Source organism: Mesoplodon mirus (assembly GCF_964341445.2).
Source record: "Mesoplodon mirus genome assembly, chromosome: 2".
Lineage (NCBI taxonomy): Eukaryota > Metazoa > Chordata > Mammalia > Artiodactyla > Ziphiidae > Mesoplodon > Mesoplodon mirus.
This window is the reverse complement of record NC_138977.1, coordinates 127,809,928-127,820,925: the sequence shown is the minus strand read 5'-3', so window position 1 is coordinate 127,820,925 and position 10,998 is coordinate 127,809,928.

Sequence of the window (10,998 nt, the reverse complement as noted above, 5' to 3'; positions counted from 1 at the left end):
CTATAAAAAGTGAGAGGGCTTCCCTGGTGGCGCAGTGGTTGAGAGTCCGCCTGCCGATGTAGGGGACACGGGTTCGTGCCCCAGTCCGGGAAGATCCCACATGCTGCGGAGCGGCCCGTGAGCTGTGGCCGCTGAGCCTGTGTGTCCGGAGCCTGTGCTCCGCGACGGGAGAGGCCACAGCAGTGAGAGACCCGTGTACCGCAAAAAAAAAAAAAGAGAAGAGAAGGGAGTAGGTGACAAGTGTAAGGCACAATTTCTGCATTCAGATTTCTGATTTAGTTAGACTCTTTCGGAGAATGCTTTGTTTTGTTTTTAGAGACTTTTTTTTTTGGCTGCTTTGGGTCTTTGTTGCTGTGCGCGGGCGTTCTCTAGTTGCGGCGAGCGGGGGCTACTCTTCATTGCGATACGCAGGCTTCTCACTGGGGTGACTTCTTTTGTTGCGGAGCACGGGCTCTAGGCTCGTAGGCTTCAGTAGTTGCAGCACACAGGCTCAGTAGTTGTGGCTCGCAGGCTCTAGAGCGCAGGCTCAGTATTTGTGGCACACGGGCTTAGTTGCTCCGTGGCATGTGGGATCTTCCTGGACCAGGGCTTGAACCCATGTCCCCTGCATTGGATTGGGGTTAGGGACTCTGAAGTTCGTGCTGCTTTCCCTGGTCAGTTTATTTCATATATGTTACTCTTCTTTTCAAACACAAAATTACATTATTCATGAAAGACTGCTTTTTAAATAATAAGACAATAGGTTGGTCAAATCTTTTGGGGGGCAAACTTGCTAGAGCCTGTGTGGCAAATACTAATTCACTTCATTTGTTGGAATAACCTGATTTATCAAACATTTGTGTTAGGCAGTGAGCTACGTAGATGAATGACTGTCCTTGAAGAACTTACAACATAATATATAAACAAATAGGAATTCTGCAGTGTACTGTGGTAAATGTAACTAAAGAGGCAAATACAAAGGATGATGAGCACAGAGACTGGCGTGATCGTGTGGCTTCGATGCAGAGGAGGGAGTGTGCAGTGAGATGAAGGGGTGGTCAGAACACTGGGTGATGAAGCCAGCAAGGCAGGTTGTGACTGAACCGCCAAGTCGCCATATACAGTGGAATTAGGACTGACTTAGGTGCAGGTATCAGGAACTCAGGTCACATTCGTCTACAAGGGGGGATTTATTGTCAGGAGTCTGACTTGTCTGACGTTAGACTCCAGGACAAGGATGCAACTAGACCCAAAGAAGAGCTGGGATTGAAGACTCGGTCTCCTACCTCTGGGCTCAGCTTTGCTGCCCACCTTCATTCTCTCTCTGTCTTATAATTGGATTTCTCCACTCTTCTGGTTCACTTGGCAGAAAACATGGCCAGTAACTGCTTCTGAGCTTTTGCATGCTGCAGGCATCCAAAGAGAAATTGACTGAGTGTCAGTCCCAAGTCAAAATGTCTAGGGTGGCCTGGCTAGAGTCAGGTGCCCGGCCCAAGATCAATAGACAAGAAAAGATCAATTACGGAATTTCCACATTTGGAGGAGAAGGAATTTTGGGGAAGGGAAAGAAAAATGAGAATAGCCACACAAAAACATTTGAGCTTTACTATTTAGGCAATGGGTAACTAATGAAAGCATTTAAGCAAGGTAGTGAGTGAGACCATCAGATTTATGCCTAAAATTCCAGTGGTGAGGGGAAGGCTATGTGGGAATGGAGCCATGGTGGCCAGTTTACTGTTACAGCCTAGAAGAAAGAACTTTCAGTGGGAAGTTGACAGAAGAATATACCATACAGCACTTTTCTTCTGTCTGGCTTATTTCACCTAGTATGATGCCCTCCAGATTCATCCATGTTTTCACAGATGGCAGGATTTCCATCTTTTTAAGACAATAGGGACTTCCCTGGTGGTGCAGTGGATAAGACTCCAAGCTCCCAATGCAGGGGGGCCCGGGTTTGATCCCTGGTCAGGGATCTAGATCCCACATGCATGCCGAAACGAAGAGTTTGCGTGCCACCACTAAGGAGCCCGCCTGCCACAACTAAGTGCAGCAAAATAATGAATAAATATTTTAAAATGAATGAATATAAAAAAACAGTAATATTCCTCTGTGTGTGCATGCACACACATGTGTATCACATTTTCTTTATCCATTTATTTGTCATTGGGCACTTAGGTTGTTTCCATACCTTGGCTATTGTGAATAAAGGCTGCAATGAATATGGTAGTACAGATATCTCTTTGAGATAATGATTTTGTTTCCTTTGTACACCCAGAAGTGGGGTTGTTGGATCATATGATAATTCTATGTTTAATTTCTTGAGGTATCTCCATACTGTTTTCCATGGTAGCTGTACCAGTTTACATTCCCAGCAAGAGTGTACAAGTGTTCCCTTTTCTCCACATCCTTGCCAGCATTTGCTGTCTCTTGCCTTTTTGATAATAGCAATCCTAACAGGTGTGAGGAGATATCTCACTGTGGTTTTGATTTGCATTTCCCTGATGATTAGTGACGTTGAGCACCTTTTCATGCACCTGTTGGCCATTGGTATTTCTTCTTTGGAAAAATGTCTATTCAGGCCCTTTTCCTATTTTTAAATTATTTATTTATTTACTCTTGCTATTGAGTTGCATGAATTCCCTGTATATTTTGGATATTAACTCCTTATTGGATATGTGGTTTGCAACTTTTCTGTGATTCCATAGGTTGCCTTTTAATTTTGTTGATGGTTTCCTTTGCTGTGCAGATGCTTTTTAGTTTCATGTGGTCCCACTTATTTATTTTTGCTTTTGTTGCCTTTGCTTTTGGTGTCATGTAATCATTTTCTTAAAGAAGGTCCACCATGTGAAAAAGATGTCAAGTCTCCCAAAACCCGGATATTCACCTGAAATGAATATATTCATTCTGTGGGATACTTGAGATCCACAAGTGGTTTATTAGTGTTCCCAGCATTTATTTCTGCCAGTCTCTGTGCCATCGCATCTGCTCTAGGTTTGGCTTATTGACAGAGAACATCCAGTTTCTCAAGGCAGCAATTCATAAACTTCTTATGCAAATGTAAGATTAGTAAATGTTGTCTGCTTTGTGGAATCTATTATCTCATTATATATCCACAGACGCTGTATAGCACGCATTTAAAAATTCTGAAAACTCTGGGAGCTTAATCACAAATGGTCATGTGTGTCATAAACTAAACAAGGAGGCACTCCCTAAGCCTTTGTCCTTCTTCCTCTTCTCTTCTGGCTGAACACCCTTTCCCTTTATGATCTCATCTTCAGAAGGCACTTGATTCCAGAACGCACTTCCAGGGCCTTGACTTTGCCCCCGAATTCCTGTGGGCCATCTTCCTTTGTAGGTACCAGTGACACACCCAACTAAACAATATCCAAATTCATAATCCTCCTCCCTAAACTTACTTTGTTTCCTGTGTTTCTTCAAAACCTCCAGGCTCTATTTGAGGCTTCCTTTCCTTCACCTCCCATATCTAGTCTTCCACCAGGATCTACTGTTTCCACTGCTTCTGGTCCTTGCATTTGCCCTCTTCTTTCCAAGAGGCCGCAGACACTGCACATAGACTCGGAGGTCCGGCTATGTGGGGACTGAATCCCAGATGTTCTAACAGAGTTGAAACCTCTCAAGGCTTCACTGTCCTCTCATTTTTAAAGGGGGCTGACGATAACTCATGGGGTTATCGTGAGAATTAAATGAATTACTATATGTGTAGTATCTAGTGTTGTGTAACAAATTTCTCCAAAGCTTAGTAGATAAAACCACACTTGTGTTATCTCACTGTTGCAGTGGGTCAGCAGTGGAGGTGCTGTCCAGCAAGGCAGTTCTGGCTTGGGTCTCTCATGAGGCTGCAGTCATCTAACAGCTGGGGTTGGAACAGCTGGCACTCCTCCGGATCTCCTGCTGTCTGGTATCTGCACATGGTGGCCTCAGGGTAGCCAGACTTCTCCTACGATGGTTGGAGGTGCCCAGAGCCCAAGATACACCTACAGAAGCCCCAGTGTCTTTTCTCACTTAGCTTATAAGTCCTGCTCTATTGGTCTTGAATGGTGATCACAAAAACCTGCTGGGGTTGAAGAGCAAGAGACAAACTCCAGCTGTGCGTGGAGGCCTGTTAAAACATTTGCGGACCTTTTTTAAAACCATCACAGAGAGTGACCATGAAAATGTTTTGTACCATTCAGATGACTCACTGCTTATCTCATGGCAGAGTCGTTAAAAGATTTGAACTGAAAGATGTGCTACACATTTTTCTTTCACAAAAAGATATGATTCAAATTATTGACCATTTCTATAATGACAAGTGTCTAGAATATATTTCATGCTAAGGAATATGCTAACTTAATAGTTATTTTTAGGAAAACAAACACACTTTATCTCTTCCTGGTGGGTGTTGGAAATGTTTCCATGTGGTACGCTATTCTTTCTAAAGTCTGTGTCACCTATAAAAATTCTCCTGTCTGAAGAAATAGAAAACATGAACAGACCAATCACAAGTAATGAAATTGAAACTGTGATTAAAAATCTTCCAACAAACAAAAGTCCAGGACCAGATGGCCTCACGGGTGAATTCTATCAAGCATTTAGGGAAGAGCTAACACCCATCCTTCTCAAACTCTTCCCAAAAATTGCAAAGGAAGGAACACTCCCAAACTCATTCTATGAGGCCGCCATCACCCTGATACCAAAACCGGACAAAGATACTACAAAAAAAGAGAATTACAGACCAATATCACTGATGAATATAGATTCAAAAATCCTCAACAAAATACTAGCAAACAGAATCCAACAACACATTAAAAGGATCATACACCACGATCAAGTGGGATTTATCCCAGGGATGCAAGGATTCTTCAATATATGCAAATCAATCAATGTGATACACCATATTAACAAATTGAAGAAGAAAAACCATATGATCATCTCAATAGATGCAGAAAAAGCTTTTGACAAAATTCAACACGCATTTGTGATAAAAACTCTCTAGAAAGTGGGCATAGAGGGAACCTGCCTCAAAATAATAAAGGCCATATACGACAAACCCACAGCAAACATCATTCTCAATGGTGAAAAACTGAAAACATTTCCTCTAAGATCAGGAACAAGACAAGGATGTCCACTCTCACTGCTCTTATTCAACACAGTTTTGGAAGTCCTAGCCACGGCAATCAGAGAAGAAAAAGAAATAAAAGGAATACAAATTGGAATAGAAGAAGTAAAACTGCCACTGTTTGCAGATGACATGATGCTATACATAGAGAATCCTAAAGATGCCACCAGAAAACTACTAGAGCTAATCAATGAATTTGGTAAAGTTGCAGGATACAAAATTAACGCACAGAAATCTCTTGCATTCCTATACACTAACAAAAAAAGATCAGAAAGAGAAATTAAGGAAACAATCCCATTCACCATTGCAGCAAAAAGAATAAAATACCTAGGAATAAACCTACTAAGGAGGTAAAAGACCTGTACTCAGAAAACTATAAGACACTGATGAAAGAAATCAAAGATGACAGAAACAGATGGAGAGATATACCATGTTCTTGGATTGGAAGAATCAATATTGTGAAAATGACTATACAACCCAAAGCAATCTACAGATTCAGTGCAATCCCTATCAAATTACCAGTGGCATTTTTTACAGAACTAGAACAAATATCTTAAAATTTGTGCGGGGACACAAAAGACCCCGAATAGCCAAAGCAGTCTTGAGAAATAAAAACAGACCTGGAGGAATCAGACTCCCTGACTTCAGACTATACTACAAAGCTACAGTAATCAAGACAATATGGTACTGGCACAAAATCAGAAATATTGATCAATGGAACAGGATAGGAAGCTCAGAGATAAACCCACACACCTATGGTCAACTAATCTATGACAAAGGCGACAAGGATATACAATGGAGAAAAGACAGCCTCTTCAATAAGTGGTGCTGGGAAAATTGGACAGCTACATGTAAAAGAATGAAATTAGGGCTTCCCTGGTGGCGCAGTGGTTGAGAGTCCGCCTGCCGATGCAGGGGACACGGGTTCGTGCCCCGATCCCGGAGGATCCCACATGCCGCGGAGCGGCTGGGCCCGCGAGCCATGGCCGCGGAGCCTGTGTGTCCGGAGCCTGTGCTCCGCAACGGGAGAGGCCACAGTAGTGAGAGGCCCGCGTACAGCAAAAAAAAAAAAAAAAAAAAAAAAAAAAGAATGAAATTAGGACACTCCCTAACACCATACACAAAAATAAAATGGATTCAAGACCTAAATGTAAGACCAGACACTATAAAACTCTTAGAGGAAAACATAGGAAGAACACTCTTTGACATAAATCACAGCAAGATCTCTTTTGATCCACCTTCTAGAGTAATGGAAATAAAAACAAAAATAAACAAATGGGACCTAATGAAACTTAAAATCTTTTGCAAAACAAAGGAAAACATAAACAAGACAAGAAGGCAACCCTCAGAATGGGAGAAAATATTTGCAAACGAATCAATGGACAAAGGATTAATCTCCAAAATATATAAACAGCTCATTCAGCTCAATATTAAAAAAACAAACAACCCAATCCAAAAATGGGCAGCAGACCTAAATAGACATTTCTCCAAAGAAGACATACAGATGGCCAAGAAGCACATGAAAAGGACTCAACATCACTAATTATTAGAGAAATGCAAATGAAAACTACAATGTGGTATCACCTCACACCAGTTAGAATGGGCATCATCAGAAACTCTACAAACAACAAATGCTGGAGATGGTGTGGAGAAAAGGGAACCCTCTTGCACTGTTGGTGGGAATGTAAACTGATACAGCCAACATGGAGAACAGTATGGAGGTTCCTAAAAAAACTAAAAATACAATTACCATATGACCCAGCAATCCCACTACTGGGCATATACCCAGAGAAAACCATAATTCAAAAGACACATGCACCCCAGTGTTCATTGCAGCACTATTTACAATAGCCAGGTCATGGAAGCAACCTAGATGCCCATCAACAGATGAATGGATAAAGATGTTGTGGTACATATATACAATGGAATATTACTTGGCCATAAAAAGGATCGAAATTGGTCATTTTTAGAGACATGGATGGATCTAGAGACTGTCATACAGAGTGAAGTAAGTCAGAAAGAGAAAAACAAATATATATTAACGCATATATGTGGAACCTAGAAAAATGGTACAGATGAACCAGTTTGCAGGGCAGAAATAGAGACGCAGATGTAGAGAACAAACATATGGACACCAAGGGGGGAAAGTGGCGGGGTGGTGGTGGTGGTGTGATGAATTGGGAGATTGGGATTGACATGTATACACTAATATGTATAAAATAGATAACTAATAAGAAAAAAATTATGTCTTTAATTAAACTGAAGTATAATTCTGACCAAAAAAAAGAGACCATTATCCTCTAGCACAGGTTTCTAAATGACAGACATCTGTAATGTTCCCAAAATTATCTGTAAAACCCTTTGTTTCTTCATAAATCACATGCGTGTAGAAGTTTCAAAATGTCATGATGAAAAAGTAAAACAGTTTTTAAAAGTTAAAAAAAATTTCTCCTGTCTGAGCATTTTGAAGGTTAGAATTTTTCATTCTGTTTAAAATTCTTCCAAATTAAAACTTACACTAGACTTTGGATCCATTTGTTAAAATGCAGCAGTTAGTTTGCAAGAACGAATTGGGGAGATGGATTTCTAGCAAATGATTTCCAGTAAAAAACCTTTGCATATCTGGTGGGTGGAATTGAGAACTCAGCATCAGGGTTTAATAAGGCTGGTGGATGATCTTCTTCTTCTATTTGGACCCAAGGATCTTTGTGAGGTTTGTTTTTTTTCTTCTTAACTTTGGTAGTCATTAAATGCAAGTATCAACATAAACTGGATTTATAAGTAGACCTTTGCCTTGCTCTATCATGAGGTGTTAAACCAAGGTTTTCAAAATAATGAAGCATATTTAATCCCAACACTTTCACTGAAAAATATTATCAGCTAACTAGGCCTATGTGTGTGTGAGAGAGAGAATAAAAGACTTTTTAGGACTATGTGAAAAGAAATAATTATTTAAAACTATTAAAACTATTTACTTCATCTCATCCCTTAAATTTCTATTTTGTGTATGTTAATCTACTTAGTGTTACCAGTACAGATTATGACTATAGTTTTAGATGAACCAATGAACATGTACTGGAAGTGTTACTGCACCAAACTTGGGTCCACTCACCTGTGTGCAGTAAAGCCAAGCTACTGACACCAGCTTGTGGTGAAGGAAAGTGCAGCGTTTATTGCAGACGCCAAGGAAGGAGTCCAGGGCAGCTAGTGTTTAAAAGACCTGAACTCCCCGAAGCCTTTCAGGGAAAGGTTTTTAATGACAGGGTAAGGGAGAGGGGTTGTGGGCTGTGTGGTCAGCTCGTGGACATTCTTCTGACTGGTTGATGGTGAGGTAATTGGGAGTCAACATCATCAACCTTCTGGTTCCAACCGGTCTGGGGTCTACAGTGCTTCTTCTGGGGTCAGCTAACTTCTTGCACCTGGTGGAGGTTTCAGGATCTGCAAAACAGCTCAAAGAACATGGCTCAGAATATTATCTATAGCCCTTGAGGAGGAACTAAAGGTCCTTGACTTTGTTGAATGGCTAAAGTATTATTATTTTGTCTGGCTTGACTGTTTTCCTTTTTTCTGCATTTTCTCACTTCTCTTATTAAATTTATTCTTTGACTAAAGTTTTTATACAAACAAAAGGCAGGTGGAGGACATGGGCGGGGATCTATTTTGGGAAGGCCTCATAGGGTCCTGCTCGGTCACAGGAGTGCTGGTCACACACTTTTTCTGATAAGGGAATCTGGTCTGAAGAGTTTGAAGACCACTGAGGTACACACTTCCATCAGCGTCTGTGAAGTGGCCTGAGCCGATGGCATGCGTATCCTCTTCAGCTTCGTGGCTTTGTGGCTATGTGTCTCTTTGCCACGTGGGAAGAGGCAGAGGCAGGATCTTGGGGGTTCATGCTAGGCATCCTCCCCTCGATTCATCCCCCCACTAGGATATTACAATGGGAAGGAGGAGGAACTACTTTCAGTAATTCCGCTGATGGTAGTCTTGATTACATATAATAATCTCCACATCTTCGCAGTCAGTATCTAGTCTTTGAATGTCATTTGTCTTCCACAGTTACCCTCTTTCCCAAAGTGTTCGCCATTTGAAAATCTCTCATATCCTTAAGTGATTCCTCTTGATTCGTTAATGATTTGGCTCCAAGGGCTTTCAAGAGGAAAAATATTCCTGATGTGATGTTTGAGTCATGCTTGGTGAAATGAGCAATTCATGCCCAGCACGATGCTAGAGCAATACCACGTTAAGACTTTGGTAAGAACATGTGTCTTCTGGGAATTTTGTTACATGAAAGTAAAAATGAAGTCACTCTTTTAACTCCTTTGCTAAGCTTAAAAAAAAAAAAAGCCACCTTTCTTAATTTCAATGAACTTAAAATACCGAAGTCCTCATCTTTTTCTCTTGTATCTGATGGCAAGAAGCTTGGGTTCCACCAGCTGAACCTGGACAAGACCCCTACAAGCCATGTTATAACTCCCCCGGCCTCAGTTTCTCCATCTGCAAAATGGGGCCAATAATGGGTCTATAATAATACCTGCTCCCTTTTATGCCTTAACACAGTTATTATTAAAGTGATTTATGCTAATAAAACCCTCTTAGAAGTGTGATACTTCTTTCTTTTTCCATTGACGAAATCGTTTCTAATACAAACTTCTCTGCTTTCTATTGTATTTTGTCTTGTGGGAACCATCATCCCTGCATTTCCCACAGCCAGAATCTTTTTTGGCCATAACAATTGAATTCAGATCCGCTACTCCCGATGTCGGATATCCTCCACTGCAGAAACAAGACAAACAAAAATCCCTCAGACTCTTCCAAACTGGTTGTGTCAGTTTGGAGTTTCTGACCAGCGCAGAAGGCCTTGCTCAGGTTACATCTCGTTACTGTCTTAAAGGCTGTTTCCCTCGGAGGTTACCCATTAACACTGGGTTGCACAGGCAGGACACTCTCACCCTTGCTTCCCCTGGGGTCTCAGGACTTCTTACTTCAGCCCAGTTTTTGGAACTTGGGCAACAGCAGCTTCCTCTGGAAGGGGGAGGTCCCGGGCTTAAGTGGGTTTCTATTTTGGAGGCCCTTCTCTGGGTCACCCTCTCCTATGTCCTGCCCCTACCAAGCTCTCTTTACCCTTTAGGCGGCTGCTACAGAGCCCAGGACGAAGGAGCTTTCTGAAGCCCCATGAAAAATTTTGAGACCTAACAAAAAAAAAAGGGGGGGGGGATTGACCCCAAAATATGAAAATAAAACAAAATTAGGAATCATTTAATTTGGACTTCCCTGGTGGCGCAGTGGTTAAGAATCCGCCTGCCAATGCAGGGGACACAGGTTCGAGCCCTGGTCCGGGGAGATCCCACATGTCGCGGCGCAACTAGGCCTGTGAGCCACAACTACTGAGCCTGCACTCTAGAGCCCATGAGCCACAACTACTGAGACCTGCGCACCCAGAGTCCATGCTCTGCAACGAGAAGCCACCGCAATGAGAAGCCCGCGCAACCGCAACAGTAACCCCCGCTCGCCTCAACTAGAGAAAGACCTGCACGCAGCAATGGAAACCCAACGCAGCCAAAAATGAAATAAAAATAATTTTTTTTTAAAAAAAAGTGAAAAGAAAATAAGCCAGTAAGACATTAGGGAGGGGTCCAGTCGTGGTAGTAAACAGGATGGGGCTATCAGCGATGGACCAGGATGTCACAGACTTTGAGTACACTATTACGTAGGGCTGTCCCCGTTTACTGTAGGAAGACAGCGTTGACATCTTCAAAAGATGGAAACCCTTTAAGAGCTACCCTTTAGGAGGAGGGAGCACCAGAAGGGCTCACCTCCAAAGCCAGGGTGGCGGACAGGATCAGCACGAGGGTGAAGCGGGAGGGGCAATATGAGAGGGCGCGCGTACGCGCGTGGGGTAG